This window comes from Erigeron canadensis, chromosome 3 (genome assembly GCF_010389155.1).
Source record: "Erigeron canadensis isolate Cc75 chromosome 3, C_canadensis_v1, whole genome shotgun sequence".
NCBI classification, from domain to species: Eukaryota; Viridiplantae; Streptophyta; class Magnoliopsida; order Asterales; family Asteraceae; genus Erigeron; species Erigeron canadensis.
In genome coordinates, this window is record NC_057763.1 from 14,507,457 (window position 1) to 14,529,425 (window position 21,969).

Consider the following 21,969-nt stretch of genomic DNA (forward strand, 5'->3'; position numbering starts at 1 on the left):
ATTTCTTAAGCCTGGGATCATCCTTCATCTTTTTATAAACTTCAATTTGAACGCCCAACCTGCCAGCGTTATAAGAATCCAGAGTCCCATGCCTGGCCATATCTAACTGGTGAGCAATCAAGTCATCCTTCATATTTTTCTTGAAAATCACCATATTTTTCTGAGGAGTGTTTCAGAAACTTCTTCAGTAACTTCCTTTAGCATATCCCCCTTAAATTTTCTAACAACTTCATCACTGAGGGTGCTAACAACAGAGTTTTTCTCAAGAGTTGGCCTGCTTTCCAGAGAGCCTATTCTGGTGGTCAAATTCTGAACCTCACCAGTTAGACTCGCCAATGGTCGAACAACTTCGACTTTGATGGCAGTCTGAACAGCTGTCACCATATCCTCCTTTATTCCCTGGACTGCAACTTGTATAAATTCAGAGTTTTTATTTGTTGCCACAACAAGTTCATCCAGCTTCTCAAAGACCATCTTCTCATTACCAGCAAATATGTTCATTTCTAACTTAAGATTATTGGAAATTAGAGATTTGAAGTCAGAAATAACTTGAGAAGAAGACTGGAGTGATCTCTCCAGGTCCGCCACCTTATCAAAAAGGACTTGGACCTTGGTCGAAGAAGAAGAGGAGAGACCACTGGAAGGATTGGTGATTCTGGTGATAGAAGATACTAGCAACACCATTGTTATATTTTCAGTTGATTGGGTGACTACTAGTGGTTCAGAAGTTTGAAGGGGTTGATTTTCTGGTGCAGAAGGTGATTCACAAATTGTTGGTGTTGTTGTTGTTTGTTCTGGAGGGGGTGTTAGTGTATTTTCTGGAGGTGGAGGAGGCATTTTTGAAAGAATTGACTGGAGACAGAATGGATAGTGCGATCAACTTCTTCTTCTCCCAGAAAACTCATGTTCACATCAAAATCATTGTCTTCAGATAGTGGAGAATCAACCATATCCCAATCTGGGCCGGTTCCACCTGCCTGGTCCTCTACTTGTACATTCTCAACCACTCTATTCAAGTCAATCTGAGCACCTTGCTCCAGATTCTCTCTTTCAATTTGCTCAGCTTGTTCCTCCTTAACTCCTTCAACAATTAACGACCCATCAGCAGCCATGGTGTCCCCACTTCCAGAAGTTGAGACTGGTATAATTAGAGGTGAGCCAGACCCTCTTTCTTCTTCACCACTTCCTTCTACAACAACTGTGGAAGTGGTTGCTTGGGCAATTCCCTGATCAAGATTTCCAAAATCCAGTTGAGAAGATTCTTAAGTAATGGGTAGCACCCTTTCAACAGTAACAACTCCAATGATTTCTGCATTGTTTTGAGGCTCACCTGCAGCCTCTTCGTTAGGTGATGATGCATTTGCTTCTTCTTCTTGTATTCTGAACTGATACAACATCACCGATGGAATGTCAACCTCAGTAGGAGATGAGGTCAACTGTTTGAGATCCCTCATAAATTCACATAATGAAAAATGAGTTGTATTTACAGAATACTCATTTTTCAAAGCCCTTTCTGAATATTATAGACAAAAATCGAATGAAGGGAATGAAGGCTTTCCTGCTCTTAACCTTCAATCTGTCCACCAGATCATTAAAGAAAATTTGGGCAAAATCCACCTTATACCCATGCTATAAACAGTAGGCAATCTGAAGGTGCATCTGGTTTATCTAGTCTAAGCCTCCAGAACTACCACCCAAACATTCAACAAGATGAGTGAAAAAAATATCTCTAAGAGTCAGTGAGCCTGCTCATATATACAGTTCTCTTCCTGAGCAGTTGTCCATTCTCATCTACAATTTCAGTATGCCCGATCAGCCTGCATACTTCCCTGGTATTGATGCCAGAAGGAATTTCAATGGGCATCTCATTCTCATCAAAGTAGTTCATCCTCAGGGCATCTCTAAGAGAATCAACAGTAATGGTGAAACTCTTGGTGCCTTGTTTAAGTGTGTAGTAGATGGAATCATCACTTTCCAAATACACGGCAGTGTACCAAAACTCACATAAATAGTCGTGGTACATCTTGCCCGGATTCAAGGTTAGGGCACCATATAAAGGACTGCTCAAGAAAAAGGCATTTAACCTTCCAATAATAGATGTTGCCGAATGATTTGTTGAGAGTTTGGCCATCCAATTATTCATATTGATTCTGATGGCGTCGGTAGAAAGAGAGATGTGATTTGCCTTTTTAAAATTGTCTATAGGTTCATAATTAGCAGCTAGAAGATTTTTAGGAGATGGTTTGGGAGCCATTGAGATTTATGAAGATGGAACTGAAGGAAATTAGAATTGATAAGGAAAAATTTAAGAAGAGAGATGATGATGATTGGAGAGTAAATGAAGAAGGAAATAAATGGAGGAATTTGAAGATTTGGGAGTAAATGATTTTCGAGATAAAACTGAAAAGATATTATTCATGGGTATTTATAGAGGAAAGAGAAAATGGAATTCAAACTGGTAAGTTTGAAAAGTTTCAAAACAGTTTTGATCGGTTTTGACATCCGCATTTAATGTTTCCCATCACACATAAATGTATGACGATTGACAGCCCACAAAAATTACCAACTTGCACTTTTTGCCTTCCCAAGGTAACAAAACCATCATTTTAAGTTGAAAAAGTAATGACACGTAAGGTGAACAGTAACTTTCCAGATAAAAAGTTTGTATGAATGGCACGCACTAGCATCAAGTATTAAAATATTATGACTTGACACACAAAGACTCATTTTAATGTATCTGGGGGTTGACTGGACACTCCAGTTTCACTGGTGGATTAGGCCAGTAAAATATGCACTGATCGTACACTGGAGGGACACTCCAGTACGTACCCAGATTAGACCATTCTGGTAATCCTCAAACACGCACATCAACTAATATAAATAAATGAGAGGGACACATTTACAAAGCGACTGAAATCACTTCAAACATGCACGTCAACTTATCCAGTATTAATGAGAATGACACATTTACAAGGTACTAGAAATATTTTCCAGAAAAATTTGTCTAGTGAGAAAATAAATTAATAAATTCCCCCTGAAACTTAGATAAAAAAAATGTGGTCTGATTCTTTCCCCCTGGAATGGTGATCCATAAATCTATCAGTGTAAAGATAGTATCAAAAAGGCATTTAATAGCTTTACTGGTATAGATTTATAAATCTGGAATCAAAGAACCCTGCTAGTGTCACAAAGGCGTTCATAAGAAGGTTCCAGATTAAGGGTTCAACATTCCTAACTCACTGACAAGATTTTGAAAAGTTTTTCTCATCCAAAGGTTTTGTAAATATGTTAGCAAGTTGTTTGTCAGTGGGGATGAAATGGATTTCAACATCATTTTTCATAACATGATCACGAATGAAATGATACCTGAAATCAATGTGTTTCGTCTTGGAATGCATGACTGGATTGTTTGATATAGCAATGGCACTGGTGCTTCATCCAAAGTATCTGAGCACAACAACTAGCTGCAGACACATATTCTGCTTCACCAGTGGATAAAGAGACTGAAGTTTGCTTCTTACTGGTCCAGCTCACCAGTTTGCCACCAAGGAAATGACATCCACCAATAGTGTATTTCTTGTCTATCTTACAACCTGCATGATCTGAATCTGAATAACCCATTAGATCTAAGCCTGTGCCTTTGGGATACCAAAGACCCAAACTGTGAGCACCCTTAAGGTACTTCAGAATGCGCTTTACAGCCGCCAGATGAGATTCTTTTGGGTTAGACTGATATCTGGCACACAGACATGTTGCAAACATTATATCTGGTCTACTAGCGGTTAAATACATTAGTGAACCAATAATGCCTCTATAGGCAGTGGTGTTCACTGGCTTCCCATCAGTGTCTGAATCTATTGTTAAAGGTGCAGAAATTGGTGTTGATTTTGAAGGTGAAGAATTCATATCGAATTTTCTTCAATTTGAAGGTGAAGAAAATTGGTGTTCAAATATCTCTAACATATTTTTCTTGATTAATAAAAATATCATCACTGGTTTGTTTAATCTGGAGTCCAAGAAAATATGTTAATTCACCCATCAAACTCATTTCAAATTTTGAAGACATGATTTTCGAAAACTTCTTGCACAAAGATTCACCAGTAGAGCCAAAAATAATATCATCAACATAAACTTGTACCAACAGAAGATTACCTCTTTCACGAAGAATAAATAAGGTATTGTCAATTGCACCTCTTTTGAAACCGTTTTCAGGTAAGTGTTTGGTCAGAGTATCATACCAGGCTCGAGGGGCTTGTCTGAGGCCATGCAGTGCCTTGTCCAGACGATATACCCAATGTGGATGCTTTTCATCAATGAAGCCTGGAGGTTGCTTGACATAAACTTCTTCTTCTAATTCTCCATTCAGAAATGCACTCTTTACGTCCATCTGGTAGACCTTGAACTTATGATGAGCAATAAAGGCTAAAAACATTCTGATGGCTTCTAGCCTTGCTACTGGTGTAAATGATTCTTCAAAGTCAAGATCTGTCTGGACGTACCCTTGTGCCACTAATCTGGCCTTATTTCTTATCACGTGTCCATCTTCATCAACCTTATTTCTGAAGACCCATCTGGTTCCAATTGGTTCTTTCTTACCAACTGGAGGAGGAACCAGATTCCAAACTTTGTTTCGTTCGAACTGGTGAAGCTCTTATTGCATAGCTATCACCCAGCTTGGGTCATTCATTGCCTCGTCAATCTTCTTCGGTTCAATCAGTGATAAGAAGCTGACATATAAAAATTGTTCACTGGAGACACTTCTGGTTTGAACCCCTCTACTGGAGTCACCAATAATCTGGTTGATTGGGTGAGCTTTAGTCCATTTAGTGTATTGACCAGGATTGTTATGAACAACACTATCAGTGCAAGAATTCAATTGATTTTCTGGAATGGGATCTTGCTAGACAACTTCAACGTCTTCATCAAAATTTGTAAGATCACGATTTGCATCATGAAATTCTTCATTTAAAGGCATTTCTTGAATTACTGGCACAAAATCCATTGGAGCTGATACTGGAGGAGGAGTACGAACATCTGACCCAATAACAAGTTCAGAGGGTAGTTTGAAACTTATTGAAGGATAAAAAGAAGTATTACTGGGAGGTTTCTCAAATTTCACTAGTTCCAAGTCAGGATGACTGGAAGCATCTTCAGATGAATCTTTGATAGGATCAGATTCACCAAAGATTATTGGATTTTCCGGGGGAGAATTAAGGGTTGGCTTTTTATTCATTGCATCATTGGATTCATCAAATGTGACATGTATTGACTCTTGAACCTTTTCCAGTCTCTTGTTGTAAACTCTGAAGGCTTTGCGAATGGCTGAATATCCTAAGAAGTATCCCTCATCAGCTTTGGCATCAAATTTGCCTAACTGACTAGAGTCATTCAGGATGTACACTGGACATCCAAAAACGTGAAAATAACCAATATTTGGTTTTCTATTTCTCAATATTTCATAGGATGTCTTCTTGTGTTGCTTCACGTATACTGAACGATCCTGGGTGTCGCAAGCAGTTGCAATTACTTCAGCCCAGTACATTTTAGGAAGACCAGATTCAGCAAGCATACTCCTGGCAGCTTCTATCAGCGTTCTGTTCTTTCTTTCTACAACTCCATTCTGTTCTGGAGTACGTGCTGATGAGAAATTCTTGGAGATGCCGGTGTCAGTGCAGAATTATTCCAGAGTTGCATTCTGGAATTCTGTTCCATTATCACTTCTTAACTGACACACTTTTCGCTTATATTTGAGTTCAATTTGCTTGATAAGAGCGATGACTTCAGCAGCAGTTTCATTCTTTGATCTAAGAAATAATACCCAACAATATCTGGAGTACTCATCAACTACTACTAGGGTATATTTCTTACCAGCACGAGTCTGAACATTCACTGGACCAAAAAGGTCCATTTGAAGCATATGAAGTGGTTCAGATATGCTAAAATTCTGTTTTGTCTTGAAACTGGTGCGTTTCTGCTTACCCATCTCACATCCTGGACATGGCCTTTCCTTTTTGAAAGAAACTGAAGATATCCCATCTGCAAGTTGTTTTCTGGACAACTTATTAATATTTTTGAAGTTTAAATGGGATAACCTTTTATGCCATAACCAGTTTGTGTCTTCATCAGCCTTGGTATAGAAACACTGCTCTGAAGGAGAGCTTTCCATATCCATTACATACACATTCCCTCTTCTGGGAGCAATCAATATTACCTTCTAATCCTTATTAAATATAATGCTCTGGGAGATGTTAAACAACACCTGGTAACCATCATCACACAGTTGGCTCACACTTATTAGGTTATATTTCAAACCATTGACATAAGCCACCTGTCTGAATTTGACTTGACCATTATTCAGGACACCATATCCATCAGTCTTTCCAGAACCATCATTCCCAAAAGTAATAGAGGGTCCGTCTGAAGCTATGAACTCCTCCAGCAGGGTCTTATATCCCGTCATTGTCCTGCCAGCAACGCTGTCAAGATACCAAATATATTTCTGTCGATCGCCCTGCACATCCACCAGATTGATTAGTTAGTTTTGGGAACCCATCGACTGATGGGTTCTCTAGATCCTGCCAAATGGATCCCTAGGGGTATCTGGTTGAGTTCACTTTCTTCAACAGTAGTCTTGGATGAAAAGACCACCGGGTTTGACAGTTTTGAAACCTTTTTCTTGTTCTTTTCAACAGGTGTGCTCGATTGTTCTTTCTTTGAAAAAGGTTTGGTATTTTGTTTAGGGCCAGATGTAGTACCCTCAAAATTGTTTAATCTTGCATTACAACTTTGAACCTGACGAGCCAGTAGTTGAAACTGGCTCTCCAACCTTAACAAAATATTTTCTTCAGATGACACCTTGGCCTTTCCAGATGACTGGAGTTTTGGCTTAGGTGGGGAGACAACATTCTTCTTTTTCTGAACCTGGGTTCTTTAGAAGATGATTGAGACAAAGGTTTATTCTGCTTAACCTTTTTGACTGGAGCAGTCATCTGGTGTGCTCCAGTCTTGATCTCGGTCAATTGAACTGGTGGAATAACACAAGTCTTAGGAGTTGTTGGTTCATCATAAATAGTGCTAGGTTTTAACACTTCTGGCAAACGGTCAACAACAGGTATTAATGTTGCTGCATTTACATCACCCCCCAGATATGCACGTTTTTGGGAGGGGTACTGGTTTCATGTAGCATCATATGGTTTCTTGGTCTCAAGCCATGACTGAATGACTTGTTTTTCTATAGATAAAGCATTTTCAAGCTTTTCCTTTTCTTGAACAAGTTGTTCAATGACCAATACTTTTGCTTTAAAGGCCAATTCAATGTCTTGAAGTTCTTTTAACTTTGATTGTAAATTTGTCATTTCTGAAAAATCTGTTTCAAAATTACTTGACAATTCTGATCGAACAGTTTCCACAAAAATTAAATCAGAGTTTAGAGCTTCAGCAATGTCCAATTTTAATTCAGGATCAGTTTCCTTGTCATAATCAATTACCTTTTTGATAACAATGTTCACCCATCTTCCAGATGTGACATCTTCCTTCACGAGATGCTCTTGATCAGCCAGAGCCATATAACAGCAATCTCTTTCCTCTTCATCATCAATTGATGAGTCATCAGAGGGAACCCATTCTTCTTTAGCAACCATGCATTGATTATTATCTTTTTCTGCAGACATGAGAGCAATTTGAGCCTTAAGCTTTTTGTACTTGGATCTGTAGCTATCATCAGGCTTGTTATAAGAAGTTAAAGGACCAGATTGAGAAACAAACTGATTGGACTTGCACTCTTTCATGAAATGACCTTTTCTTCCACACTTAAAGCATGTCAGATTGGTCTTGTCATTGGAATAACTGGGTGCATGTTGTCCAGTGGGTCTGTTTAGCAATCATAGCCATCAGATCATCACTATCAGTTTCATCACAATCTGAAGAGATATTATTCATGGTTCCAGAATCCATTAATTCAGACATCATCTTCTTCATAGAAAATACATTCTCAGAAGACATTAATGCCGCACAGGGTGGTTCAGTATGACTAACCACATGGGAACTAGTGGAAGCATGATTATTAGCATCTTTTTCTGCCTAAATTCTCTGGGCTTGATTCTCTTCAGCGAATCTGAAGGCTCCATACAATGTTGACAAAGTATGGGAATGCAAGGTTTTACCTTGTCTCAAGACTACGATCATGTGAGACCATTTAGATGGAAGAATATCACAAAAATTTTCAAGAAGTATGTCCTTGTCTTTTTCTACTCCAAGCCCTCTTAACTGGTTTATGATACTCATAAATCTGGTGTAAGTACCAGTTAATGATTCATTGGGCAGAGCAAAAAATGACTCATACTTCTTATTCAAAGACACTTTTCTGGTAACAATAGTGTCATCACCACCTTCATACTGGTTTACTAGTTCATCCCACATGCTTTTAGCACTAAGATAGAGAACTAGTGTGGGAATAAGAGATTCAGGAACAGCCCCGAGGATCATATTTTTTAAAATAGTATCTATATTTACAAGTCTTTTATCCTCTTCAGACCAGTGTTCCTCTCTCTTTTCCCTTCCAGATCTTGCTCCAAGAGGATCAAGAAGTGGATTGAGAGGACTTCAAGGAATATAAGGTCCTTAAATTAAGATTTTTATCATGTTCCTCTCAATTCTAGTAATATGTAATATCATCCTGGCTTTCCACGTGCCAAATTCATCACCATTCCCACTGAATTTGGGAACAGGAGTGTTTGAGTAGTGCACATGCACGTGTGGAGAAGCAGGAATAGGAGGTTGTAGTAGAGGATTATTGTTAACATGGTAGTAGTCTGTTCAGTTTCAGTAATGGGAAGAGGTCCAGTATTTAAAGGGTTTCCTTGTGTATTCTCTGGGTTGGCCATCAAGGAAATATAGATCTAGGCAATTATGTTAGCCTTCTGCTCTGATACCAATTGTGAAGTCCCTCACTTGATGGTTTAACCCACAAGTGTAGAATACAACAAGTCAAGTAAGCACTAGATAGGACTAGTATGAATGAGACAAGTCAAGTAAGCACTAGATTGGACTAGTATTACAATAGATATAAATGCAAGAATATATATAAAGTACTACGTACTTAAGCAATATAAAGATAAGCAAGTAAAATGAATGGTGAGACATAATGTAATTTTTTCAAGTGTATTTTATTTATTGATGTTAAATAAAATACAAGGTTGTTGCGGAATAAGATATTACAAAGTAAGTATCTAAACAACCTATGAATTACAAGTGATCTAATACTTCTAAATAAACTCCTTGATCGAAATACTTAAAGTTGTGAAGTATAACTGTTTAGATCGATAGTATTTGAGCAAAAGCACCAAATTGCAAAAGTGTAATTTGGACGAAGGAAATGACTTGGTATTTATAGGCAAAAAGAATAAATATAATATTCTTTTTGCCGTACAAATATGGTTACATGCATTTAAGGAAATTACTTTAATTCCTTAAATGCATTGATTAAAGTACAAGAATAAAGTCACTTGATAGTGACTTGTGTTCTAATTAACCAACCACCTTTAGATGCGTGTAAGGCTTTTAACAAAGGACAAATGGATTGTCCGGGTAAAGGCATGTAAAGGCATAAAGTCAATTCCTCGTAATCAGTGTTCAGACTTGTAAGGTCTAGAATACTGTCAAGGACTCCAGTCAGGAGATCTGATAAGTCTGCCAGTGAGCTCCGCTATATGTCAGACTTCTTTCTTCAGACTTCAGTCTTCGACTTCAGTGAGAATGTTATTCAGTGGAAAGATCTTGACTGTAGTGAAGTCCAGTGAACAAATTTGGTGGAATCCAGATTCCTGTACAAGTAAGTTGTTCACTAGTCTTCACATAATTTCTAGACAAATCTTCAGAGGGCTCTAGTAATCACGTCTGGAGCGAGGCCAGTAAATCTGAACCTAACATTCTTTTACCTTAAAATTTTTGGGGTGTTAGATATATCTATAAACCTTTATATATAAACGTTTATAAAACGTATTAAAATTCTATTTTAAGTAATTTAAGCACTTTTTTCAATATTCCCATATTACCTCTAAACACAATGAGACAAACACTTTACCATGATCTAACACACAGTGACTTCTTTTTCTCCTTCCTATTTACACACACGCATATCAATTTTGCCCCCCCCCCACACACCACTGTTTTGTATTACTATCACCGTTTAACCGCCATAACGTACGGACAACACGTTGTTGTCAAATAAGTAACCGTTAGTAGATTAACTGATTACTGATATATAGGAGAACACGAGACTTTAAGATTTTAAACTCAAAAATCGATTATTTTGATCCACGGTTCTTTTGGATTAAAAATAATACATAAAACGACAGTGTCTCTTAACCTAAAATTACGGTTAAAATATAATTACTTTTTATCTGTTTAATTGTGGCGTATGAATACTTTTTCATATATACTTACTTCATCATTAATATAGTTAAATCTGATCCGACCATACATCGTTATATCAGTTTGTATGGCATTCATTAGCAAAAAAGGTAGTTGGTACAGTTGGAGTACATCATCTGGATAGCCCCATTTTTTCATCTATCATTTCCTTGCTATGACTTCTCACGCAGCGTACCCAACATAAAAGGACTAGATCGATATGACAATTCTTTTAGTATCATATTTACTATTTTACCCTTTTTTTAACTTCACCTGCACACACCCATCGACTTTATAAGTTTGATGGAATAACCCCGGTCATAGTCTATAGTTTTTCTATAAAACGTCCTCATCTCCATATAACATATGGCATCCCTTTTTACATTTGGCATTGTCAAAACCTATAGTTTTCATGTCCTAATTAACTTGACATAAAGTTACATTGTTGCTAGCTTGTTGGGGCTTTCGTATAATATTGTTTTCAATTATCAGATTGTAATCTAGTATCATTATGAAATGTATGTTAACTTCCTAAATACGATAATTAAATCTTATACAGCTTAAGGATCACAACTTTCGTCTTTACATAATAACTTAATAAGTATTGTTTTGTAATAATTTTGGTCACCAAATTAACTTGGTTGTAGATGTACAATATCGTGTTTTGTCACTTTGTGTGTGTTGTGGACTCCATTAAATCATTCATGGGAATGGTGGGAAAGCTCTAAAATTGCATCAAATAGTTGCAAAAACAAGTTTTTTGTTCGTATTTTTTTATTATACATTTTAAAAATTAGTTTCTAAACCATAACTTTTTTGCTTTGTTTTTTTTTTTTTTTTTTGGTTGAATAACAAGTTTTAATCAATATTTGTATGTGCCCATCATATAGTTGCAAAAATGTGATGCACATTTTCTAGTATGAGTGAAACAATGAATTATATATATATATATAAAAAGTTATTTTGATAAACTTTTTTTTTTTTAGAACCTTTGAAAACTTTTCAAATCAAGTCCAACCGATGATCGTTCTTTACATGAAAATTGTTTTTTGATTGTTTTCTGAATAACTTATGTGTAACTTTAAAGTTTATAATTGTGTAGAGGCATGGATTATCATCCGTTATACAATTATGTGGAGATTTGGATTCTTGATCACATGTGCACGAATATTACTATGATTACATGTGATCGACTTGCATACATGTGATCATAGCAATATTCGTGCACATGTGATCAAGAATCCAAATCTCCACATAATTGTATAACAGATGATAATTCATGCCTCCGCACAATTATAAACTTTAAAATTACACATAAGTTATTTAGAAAACAATCAAAAAACAATTTTCATGTGAATAATCATTGGTTGGGCTTGATTTAAAAAGTTTTCAAAGGTTATCGTAAAAAAAAAGGTTCTCAAAATAACTTTTCACTATATATATATATATATATATGGGGATGGGAATATAAGGTTGTCGGGTATCTAAGCTTAGGTGTGGAACACTCATATATTGTTTTTTTAATCCATAAAAATTAAAGGGCCCATGCATTTATTCATTAAACAAGAAATAATAAAATATTAGTATGTGAGGGGTTCCACACCTAAGTTTAGGTGTCGGATAGCCTTATATTCCCTTTTCTCATATAAAGTGAATATGGGGTTGTTTCTCATCTAAGCTTAGATGGGGAACCCCTCACATTCAAATATTTTAATATTTAATTGTAATTTAAATAAAACCATGGGCCCACCTGATTTTTATGATTAAAAAAACAAAATGTGAGGTGTTTCTCATCTAAACTTAGATGGGGGACAACCCCATATACTCATTTCCCTAAATATATATATATATATATATATAAAGGTGGGTTATATGTAGTACATGTACTTTTCATAGTACATGTGTAAGTTAACTTACACACTTCTTCTTCCTTCCATCTCCGACCACCACCATGATCATCCGGCAATGGCAACTATCTCTGGCGAGACTTACACATGTGTAAGTTAACTTTCCGGTGAGAACCAGGTTCGTTTTCGGGTGGACACAGTATAGGCCAGAGGCCCTTATCCGTTCTAAACTGACCGTCAAGGGACGCATATGAGAATCGTATGGATTTGATGGGCGACAATATAAGAGATGGTGACGGTTTGCTACGGTACGGGCAAAGCCCTTGTTGGCGGCGCCGGTGCCATGGTTAGGGTGGTCACGGATTATGGTGGCTGGTGGTGGTTGTCTTGCGAAGGAAAAAACCTAGAAATTTTAAACCCTAAAATGCTAAAAAAGTTGTACTTACACATGTGTTAGTCTCGCCGGAGATAGTCACCGTCACCGTCACCGGAGGATCATGGTGGTGGTCGGAGATGGAAGGAAGAAGGAAAAAGAAGTATGTAAGTTAACTTACACATGTACTATAAAAAGTACATGTACTACAAATAACTTTTCTCTCTCCCTCTTTCTCTCTCTCTCTCTCTATATATATATATATAAACGCGGGAAAAATAACGGTTAGAATAGTAAAAATGTTTTTTTTAATTACAAAGCATTTATTTGCCGAATTGAAAAGAATGTATATGGGATTTAGCCTAACTGGACATTTAATATTTTATGTCTTTCAGCCAAATGTTGGTTACGGGTTTGAAATCTTAGAAATAAATATTAGGAAGTCCTTGCCAATGAGGTGCGGCATAAAGGTTTTCTCTATCATTTTGGTTGGTTTCCTTCATAACAGTGGTGGAACTTCCACCGTCAGTCATGCTCTCGGATTGACTGTACTGGTAACGTAGTCGATCTCTACCGGACTATGAAGAGGCAATACCGTAGAGTCCAATCACCATTGCTATTAAAAAAAAAACATGTTGATAAACGAGATCGGCAGCCTAGTTTTGTATAATCGGTCATCAACCTCCATTTTGGTGGCCATCTTGATCACGGACTAGAAATGGTCACTAATCCTTGATGTAGTTGTTGATATGTGTTAGTAGTCGAAGACTTTTTTTTTAGACTATCTTCAATGGGTATGTTTTTGGGCGCATTTGGGTGCCCTTAGGTGCCTTTGGATATCCTTTGCAGTTGAAGCTTGTCCAAAACTAAAGATTTTTTGATGCATGCCCTTAGGTGCCCTTACTTATATTTTTTTTGTTTTTAGTGGAGTTAAAGGATATGTAAGGATGTTTGTATGGTTGGAGATAAAATTATAGGATGTTAAGGATTTATAAGGATGTGTAAGGATTTGTAAGGATATGATGTGGCAGCTCAAGGACGCCTAAGGACGTCCTTAGCATTGGAGATAGCTTTATATATACTATTATTTGGTCACTAATAAATTTACTTAGTCATCTCTAAAAATATGTGGTCACTAAATTTGGCCATTACACAATAGTAATCAAAAAATAATTTCGTTTGTTCTCTAAAAAAAAGCAAGTGACAAAGATTTAATGACGAAAAGTGACCATTCAAAATTTGCTATCTAACCGCAATAGTAACCAAATTTAGATTGTCAATGGCAAAATTTTGCTCATTATGAAAAAATTAATGACCAAATATTTTTCGTCACTAATCTAGCATTTTAATGTTACCATGTATATGTTACTTTCGTTAGAGGAAGGGCTGACTTAAAGGGGGGCTCATAGGGTGCTAATGAGCTGGGCCCACTTTCTTTTATGGCCCGCTACCTACAAACCTTTCATTTGTATCAAAGAGTGTTTTTTTTTTTTTTTTTAATAGAAAATGAGAGTTATAGAGCTTGAAGGACGGTTGATGGATGAGAAAGAAGACATGAAGTGATAAATGAGAGTTTTTATGTCTTTTAGGTCTTTAGTTGTTTAGATATTCAGTTTCGTCCCTCTAGTTTAGATAAATTACAATTTCAGATTAAGTGATACTAAAAAATAAAAGTGACGCATTGATATTGTACTTGTTTGAAATTTCATTCTTTTTGTTACTAATTTATTTGAGTTAAGAAACTTAGCTCTGTAAATTAAGTGTGTTCAGTTTTTTCATAACTTATAAATTACAATATATTTTATTAAAATATTTATGATGTTATCCGCCAAACTACATATAAAACAAAGTCGAACAAGTTGTGTAAAGATACACACTATATTATATCTGGTAACTTTTTGTTATATTTTCTGAACGTAGGAAACGTTAATCGTCGTAATAATATGTTTTCATATTCTATTATTGACATGCTTTTTAAACGGGCCCATTTTTTTATATTCGAGTCAGGTCCTGAATTTTTTTATATTCTTAGAGACGGCCCTGGTTAGAGGGACGAGGCCTTACCCCTAGCAGGCTAGTAATTGCAAGTGAGACATCTCCTACGACCCCCATTATTTGGATTTGAGTTCACTTGGAATTTTACGAGTATAAACTTTAAATAAATATGTAATCAGCTTCATTGTCCTGAATAGTTATAGAATAGAAGCCTATCTTATTCAATTTAATGATTGTAATAAATTTAAGACAACATCAGAGTAAGTGTGTGTGTTTTTTTTTGTTTTAAGGTGAATTTCGCTGGAAACTTCGTGTCGCGATTCGACAACGGAAGGTTTAGTATACGTTTTCTTAACCGGGTCCGCGCTAGAGAGTTCCCTCGAAATAGAAATGTCTATTTCAAATACCCGATGGGGGGAAACACCCTACTAATCCGCCAAGCCCTTATAAAGGAACTTCCTTATGTCCTCCCAAAGGCTTGAACTAAAGACCTCATGTATAAAGGGGTGATATTTTAACCATTGAGCTAATGCTCAAGGACTAACATCAGAATAAGTAACCAACTTCAATACCACCTTGTATAGGTAATGGATACTAATATATATTATTTATATTGGTATATATAAGTTGAAATGTAAACAGTCTTATTCTTATATAAATTATAAACACCGTTTTTAAGTTTTACTTAAAAAAAAAAGACTACATCCTTGTTAGAAGTAATTAGGATAGAACTTGAAAATTCTACTTTCTACATAGGTAAAGTTGCTAATTACTACTTGATCTAAATATTGCTTGTTAAACTTAAGATAACAACATATCGATTTAGCATAATCTTATCGAGTAAGAATATATATATATATGGGGGCAATCAAATGAGAACACGGTGAGAACACTTAAAAACTTTATTTTGATGCATTAAATGTCCATAAAACCAACATATATAGTGTATAACTAATTATCATAATTTAAGTGTTTAACAACATATTGATCTGTCAAAATCTCAAAAATTATGTTTTTTGTTTTGTGTATCCATCTTATATACATATTCATCAAAATGGATCCACAAAACAAAAAACGTGATTTTTTTTATTTTGATAGATCAATATATGTTGTTAAACACTTAAATCATGATAATTAGTTATACACTATGTTAACTTTGTGGACTTTTAATGCATCAAAATGATGTTTTGAAGTGTTCTCGCCGTGTTCTCATTATTTAAGGGTATTCTCATTGAAAAACCACCATATATATATATATGGTAACTTTCCAGTGAGAATAGGTTTAAAAGAAGAACGGTAAGAAGGTAAGAACAGGAGATAAAATAGTAATTTTAGCAATGATATGGTAGTTTTGTTTTTACACCTCTTTATGATAATTTAAATGTGTAACCATCGTACTAATAAAAAAATCGTTCCATCAACATCCCTTTTTAAAGATTTTATTTTTGATCTGGGCACGTTTGCTACATCAAACAGAATTATATATTTTCATTTTGTGTCCAAAATGTTTAATATTCAATAATACATAGTATACTATTATTTACAACTTTAAACATGGATGCACAAATCAAATTATTATGCATCCAATTCATTTCTTACTGATTTTACATAATTAAAATATATAAAAAAAAGAATTTATGGATTACAAAAGAAATAAATATGGATGCACAAACAATATTTAATGGATGCACAAATATATTTAGGCTTTTAGATGGATGCACAATTTATCTTAATTAGTACGGAGCATTATTTATATCAAATTTGATGGATGCAAAAAAACTAGTACTATTTATATCAAATTTGATGGATGCACAAATAAGATTTGATTGGATGCACAAATAAATTTTCTTTTTTGGTATACATGTTTTATAATAATCTAATTAATTATGATGTTCTATTAGTTGAATGACAAAACGTGGGGTGGGATGACCTCTCAAATATCAAGTGTTATGGTTGTGGGTGGCCGGGTAGATACTGTAAGGATTTATTTAGTTTTATATCCATTAATGCCCTTTAGTCTCATTAATTTAAAAAACAAAATTTGCTTCAAATTTTCTAATCCATTGATTTATGTAACCAACGGTTGAGATGTATTCTTATTTGTTTGTATTTTAAGTTGGTTCGTATTGTGTTATCTATATATATATATATATATAGGAAAAGGTTCAAATGAAAAACATTTGAATTAGAGGAACTATGGGAACCTTTATATTATAATTTGATTTTCATATGTGAATACCTATGTGAACATATTCATGCATATATGAATAGATCAAGTTATGCATAATATTAATTATGTTCATATGTGAATGATTCTCAAATAAATATTAACATATTCATAAGATACATTTTGACCGTTTTTTCTAAATCGGCAAAAACATTTCTCAGCTTATATTAACAAAAACATTGTTTGTATAGATATGAGGAGGTTACGTTTGATATGAGGGAGTTGATAGGGTTTTGATCATTTGAAAACTAAATTTTTCGTGAAAACCAGAAAACTGACTAAAACACACTGTGATTTTATTTAACACAACGTGTTTTTAATATGATTTTTAAAAACACATTATGTTAAGTTTATATCGTAGTGTGTTTGAACAATTTCTGATTTACAGCGCTATCAAAAACACACTGTGATTTAAAACTTAACACAACGTATTTTATATTACACAATAAAGACACATTGTGTTCTATAAAAACACAATCAAAACACATTGGGTTAAACTCAAATCACAGTGTGTTTTGCAGTTTTCTAGTTTTCAAAAAAAATTTAGCTTTCAAATGAACATTTTGTTAGAATATGAGCATATAAATATATAACAATTCACGAGTACGCAGCGGAAAGAAACATATATGCAATACTATTAATTAACAAAGAGAGAATCGGAACGTGGACCTTTGCGCAAAGCTTCCAATAATAGTAATAATAAGATTATTATTATTAGTTAAGGTTTAAAGCAAAACCCCTCTACGATCGCACACTAGACATCCCTATACCGTATGCTAGTACCTCGATCACGAACTCACAAACCCGTCGTGAAACCTCTTTCATTTGAAACCCATATGTACCGAAATTGTTTGTTGTTAATAAACAAACCATATAATAATTAATGCAAAGCACTAATTATATATAAAACTCATATGTGAATTCGTAGGCACAAAATAACCAAAATTCACAAAACTGAAAACCCTTTGAGATGTGATGATTCGGCCGTAGCCAAGAAAGAAGAGAAAGAGGAGGAATTTTCTTATGTGAATAATCATCCAAACTTCTTAGATTAAGCCCTTTATTTATAGGGTAAATCTTTAGGGTTTTTGGCTTGGTGACCAAGCAATAAAAGGCCTCTTTTAAGCCTTCAAAAACCGGCCCCCCATATGGATTTAGAGCCCAACTCTAATTTCCATATTTCACATTTTAACCCCCCATTTAATTAATTAATTAAATATAATTAACTCCTTAATATATTTAAATTAATCATTTCGTGATCTAATTAATTAATATATTACTTTAATATACTAAATAATATAGAGTTACCGTGTCATTTCGTGTGACCCCGTAGGCTTAAATTATTTCCGGACATGCAATTTATTAAAACATGATCACACTACAACAGCTCCCACTTGAGCACGTTATTATAAAAGCAATAACATTGGTTGGCGTCTAGCAATACTCCAATGCTCCCGAAAATATTTAAGAATAGATTCTTAAATTGCCAAGTTGAAATGATATAGTCTTTAACATCCCTTTATTCAGATACCCTTGTTATTTATGAATATGGATCAATGTCATTTCATAATTTTACGATTATGTTTCTCATTTCTACAATTAATTAAGATTACCAAATTAGTCAAGACAACTTCTTGAGTTCATTTGGGTGTGGCCACACAAACATCTTCAATTAATTAAAGAGGGCGCCAAATGGTATCATACTTCAGTTGCAAATTGAAGGAACAAATCCTGTATTGACTACAAGTGTCTAGCCATGTCGTTTCTCAACATTTCTGAAAATAGCCCTTTAGACTGCCTTGTTCAGGACAGTTAAGAACTATATCAAGAAATGCAATCCACACATGCATAACTATTAGGTCGAAAATCGACTAAGTATAATTTGTTCAAAATAGTTGAGGCTCAGTGAAGAAAGCTTGCTCAGGATTCTGAAGTCATTCAGAATAAAGCTCACTGAAGCTTCACTTCAGATTCAGAATCAACTAACACTGAAGACATTCAGACGAAGGTCAAAGACTGAAGATTGAAGAAGAAGATCATCTCAGAAGCAGAGCTCAGAGAAGATCTTACCTGAAGTTGAATCTGAAGAGGCTCAGTGAAAAAGTACTTACAACACTTTTTCACTGATTACGAGGAAAGTCTTTTTGCAGCTTTAACTACCTTTACCCGGTTAATTACTATCAACCTGGGATTGGGAAAGTTTTAGCAAAAGGTTGGGAATATTGCCATGTCATCAGGACATGTTTTGCCATATTTTGTACGGCATATTGTCATGTCATCAGGACATGTTTGCCTATAAATATAAGACTTCTCACACTTGCAAAATTGCTTGGAACTTTGACAATTGCAACGTGTGATATTACTCTAAGTATTCTTACGAGTAATTCCTCGTCGCATAGATCATTTGTATTTCTGGGGTTGTTTAGATACTTTCACAAGTGTGATTATCTTTGTTCTGCAACAACTCTTGTATTTTGTTTATAGCAATAAATAAAATACATTGAAAAGTACATCTCGACTCATTGCCATAATACTTGATTATATTTAGTAATTTATATAGTTTCAAGCAATTATACTTTATTACTCTTATCCATTATCTGGATCGTAAGTCTAACTAGTCATGTCTAGTTTCGATTTACTTGCCAGTCGGGTTTCTTGATATAACTTGTGATTATTATCGTCTAACCTTATATCTTGTTATATCTTGATCTTTTGTACATCTTGTTAGGTGGACTTACATTTGGTATCAGAGCCTCCCAGGTTAATCATTAAATTGTTATACCTATTTTGATCCCACAAGATGTCTGGAACCGAACAACCGAATCCTAACCCAAATGCCAATATGAATCAAAATCCACCACCTCCACCACCAGTTCAACCCAGTGTTCATGTTCACTTTCCAAACAATCCGGTACCTAAATTTAATGGAAATAGTGACACATTCATTACTTGGAAGGCATGTATGTTCAAGTACATCGCTGGTGTTGAAAGACACTTGACCACCATTCTTGTTGAAGGTCCTTATGTTCCCATGAATGCATCAACTGTTGTTTTTAATCAAGATGGGACCCCTAGGTTAACACCCAAAGAGAAAGATCATTGGTCAGAAGAAGATCATCGTTTGGCTGACCTAGATTCCAAATTACAAAACATGATTCTCTTTGCTGTCCCAGAAAGTTTGAAACCCACTCTTGTTTTACTTGATAATTCTAAGTTGATGTGGGAAGAATTGCTAACACAATTTGAAGGAACAAAGGAAACTGTCACCACAAGAAAAGTGTCTTTGAATACAAAATATGAAGCATTTTTTGCATTACCAAATGAATCTTTAACTGAAACATATCTTAGGTTTACAAATTTGGTCAATCAATTATAAGCTCTTGGTGTCACAAAAGACAAAGAAATTTTGCTTGAAAAATTTTGTGATATTTTGCCTTCAAAATGGGAAAATTTGATCATGGTGTTAAGACAAGGCAACACCCTTCACAGCCACACTCTGGCCTCTCTGTATGGTGCTTTTAGATTTACTAAGGAAAACAAAGCAGAGAGAGCTGTGGCTGAGCAAGATGCAAAGAATCATTCATCTACCAAGTCAGCTCTGGTTCATTATTCTGAACCACAAGATACTGCCCTACTATCTTCTGAGAGTGATCAGTCTGACTCTGTGAAGAAGATAGTAGCTGAACTAATGAAAGTTGGTATTTCTGATTATGCATCACATGAATGTGATGAGGATGATGATGATGATCTGGTTGCTATGATTGCCAAAACCTTTAATCGTTTTAAATTTAAAATCAAAAGAAATGGCAAACAATTTTCTTCAAACAACACTGTTGATAAGTCCAATCTTGAATGTTTTAAATGTGGAAAGAAATGACATTTTATGAAGGAATGCAGATCATCAGAACCTTCCTCATCACACACTGCCCCTAACCACTCTATCTTTCAGAAGCCAGATGATGGGTACAAAGCCAAGTATAAGAAGCTGAAAGCCCACATGGCAATGATTGCACAAGAAGAATCCAACAAGAATAGCTGTATGGTAGCAGACACTGAAAAATGGGAGGATTCTGACATGTCATCTGATGATGAAGAAGAAGTAAGGGATATGTGTTTCATAGCTCGTGAAGATCATAGTCATGTTGTTAAATCTGATGTGGAATCTGGTCGTTGGGTGGATATTATCATGAAAAAGGTTAGTGAGTTTGGTTTTGAGAATGATGAAGGACTAAAACTGGATCTTTTAGTTCGAATTGAGGTCGACATATCATATGTTGAGACTGTGCGTTCAGAAAGTATTAAAATTTTTGAAATAAACTCTTCAGAACTGAACGCCAGTCAGGCTAGATTGAAAGAACTAAAAGATGTTCAGTTGACCTTGAAAAGTTATCAGTCAATGGTTTCAAAATTATAGTTGGAAAAGGAAGAACTGAAAATCATCTTAGAAAAAGAACAAAAAATAATAAAATCTTGGATGAAATCACCTTTTCCAGAAGCTGCCATAAAGAAAACTTTTGAGAACCAAAGAATGGCCTATGGCACTGGTGATCTTCATCTTGCTTCTGTAATAACTGATCTTGATGCTCTTCCAAAAGAAATGAGACCAGAAATTGTTTTTAAAGATCTTGGAAAATTAAAACTGATAACTGATCAAGCCCAGGAACAACCTGAGGGCAAATCTGAAGCATGTCAGACCAGTGCTGCAAACAAGAAGGCTAAATTCAAGAAGCCTTCCCCTCAATCTTCAAATCAGGTTTCCAAGAATCAGAAAAAGAAGAAGAATGTCATCCCTGCTGAGCCTTCTACCTCAGATTCTGGTAGAGCTCAGGTGTCTAATCAAGAATCTATTTTGTTAAGAATTGAAAGTCAATTTCAAAATTTCACTAGGCAAGTGCAAAGCTGTAATGCACGATTAAAAAATGTTGAAAGCACTCCCCAAAATCCCAAACAAAACCCAAAACCTTTTCCAAAGAAAATTAAACAAGAAAAGCAAAAATCTGAGAAGAAAAAGGTTTCTGAAGTCGTTAAACCAACTGTTTTTGTGTCATATGAAATTATGACTGAAATTCCCTTTGATCCATCTGTTCCTCATATACCAAAGAAATCTGAGGCTGTTC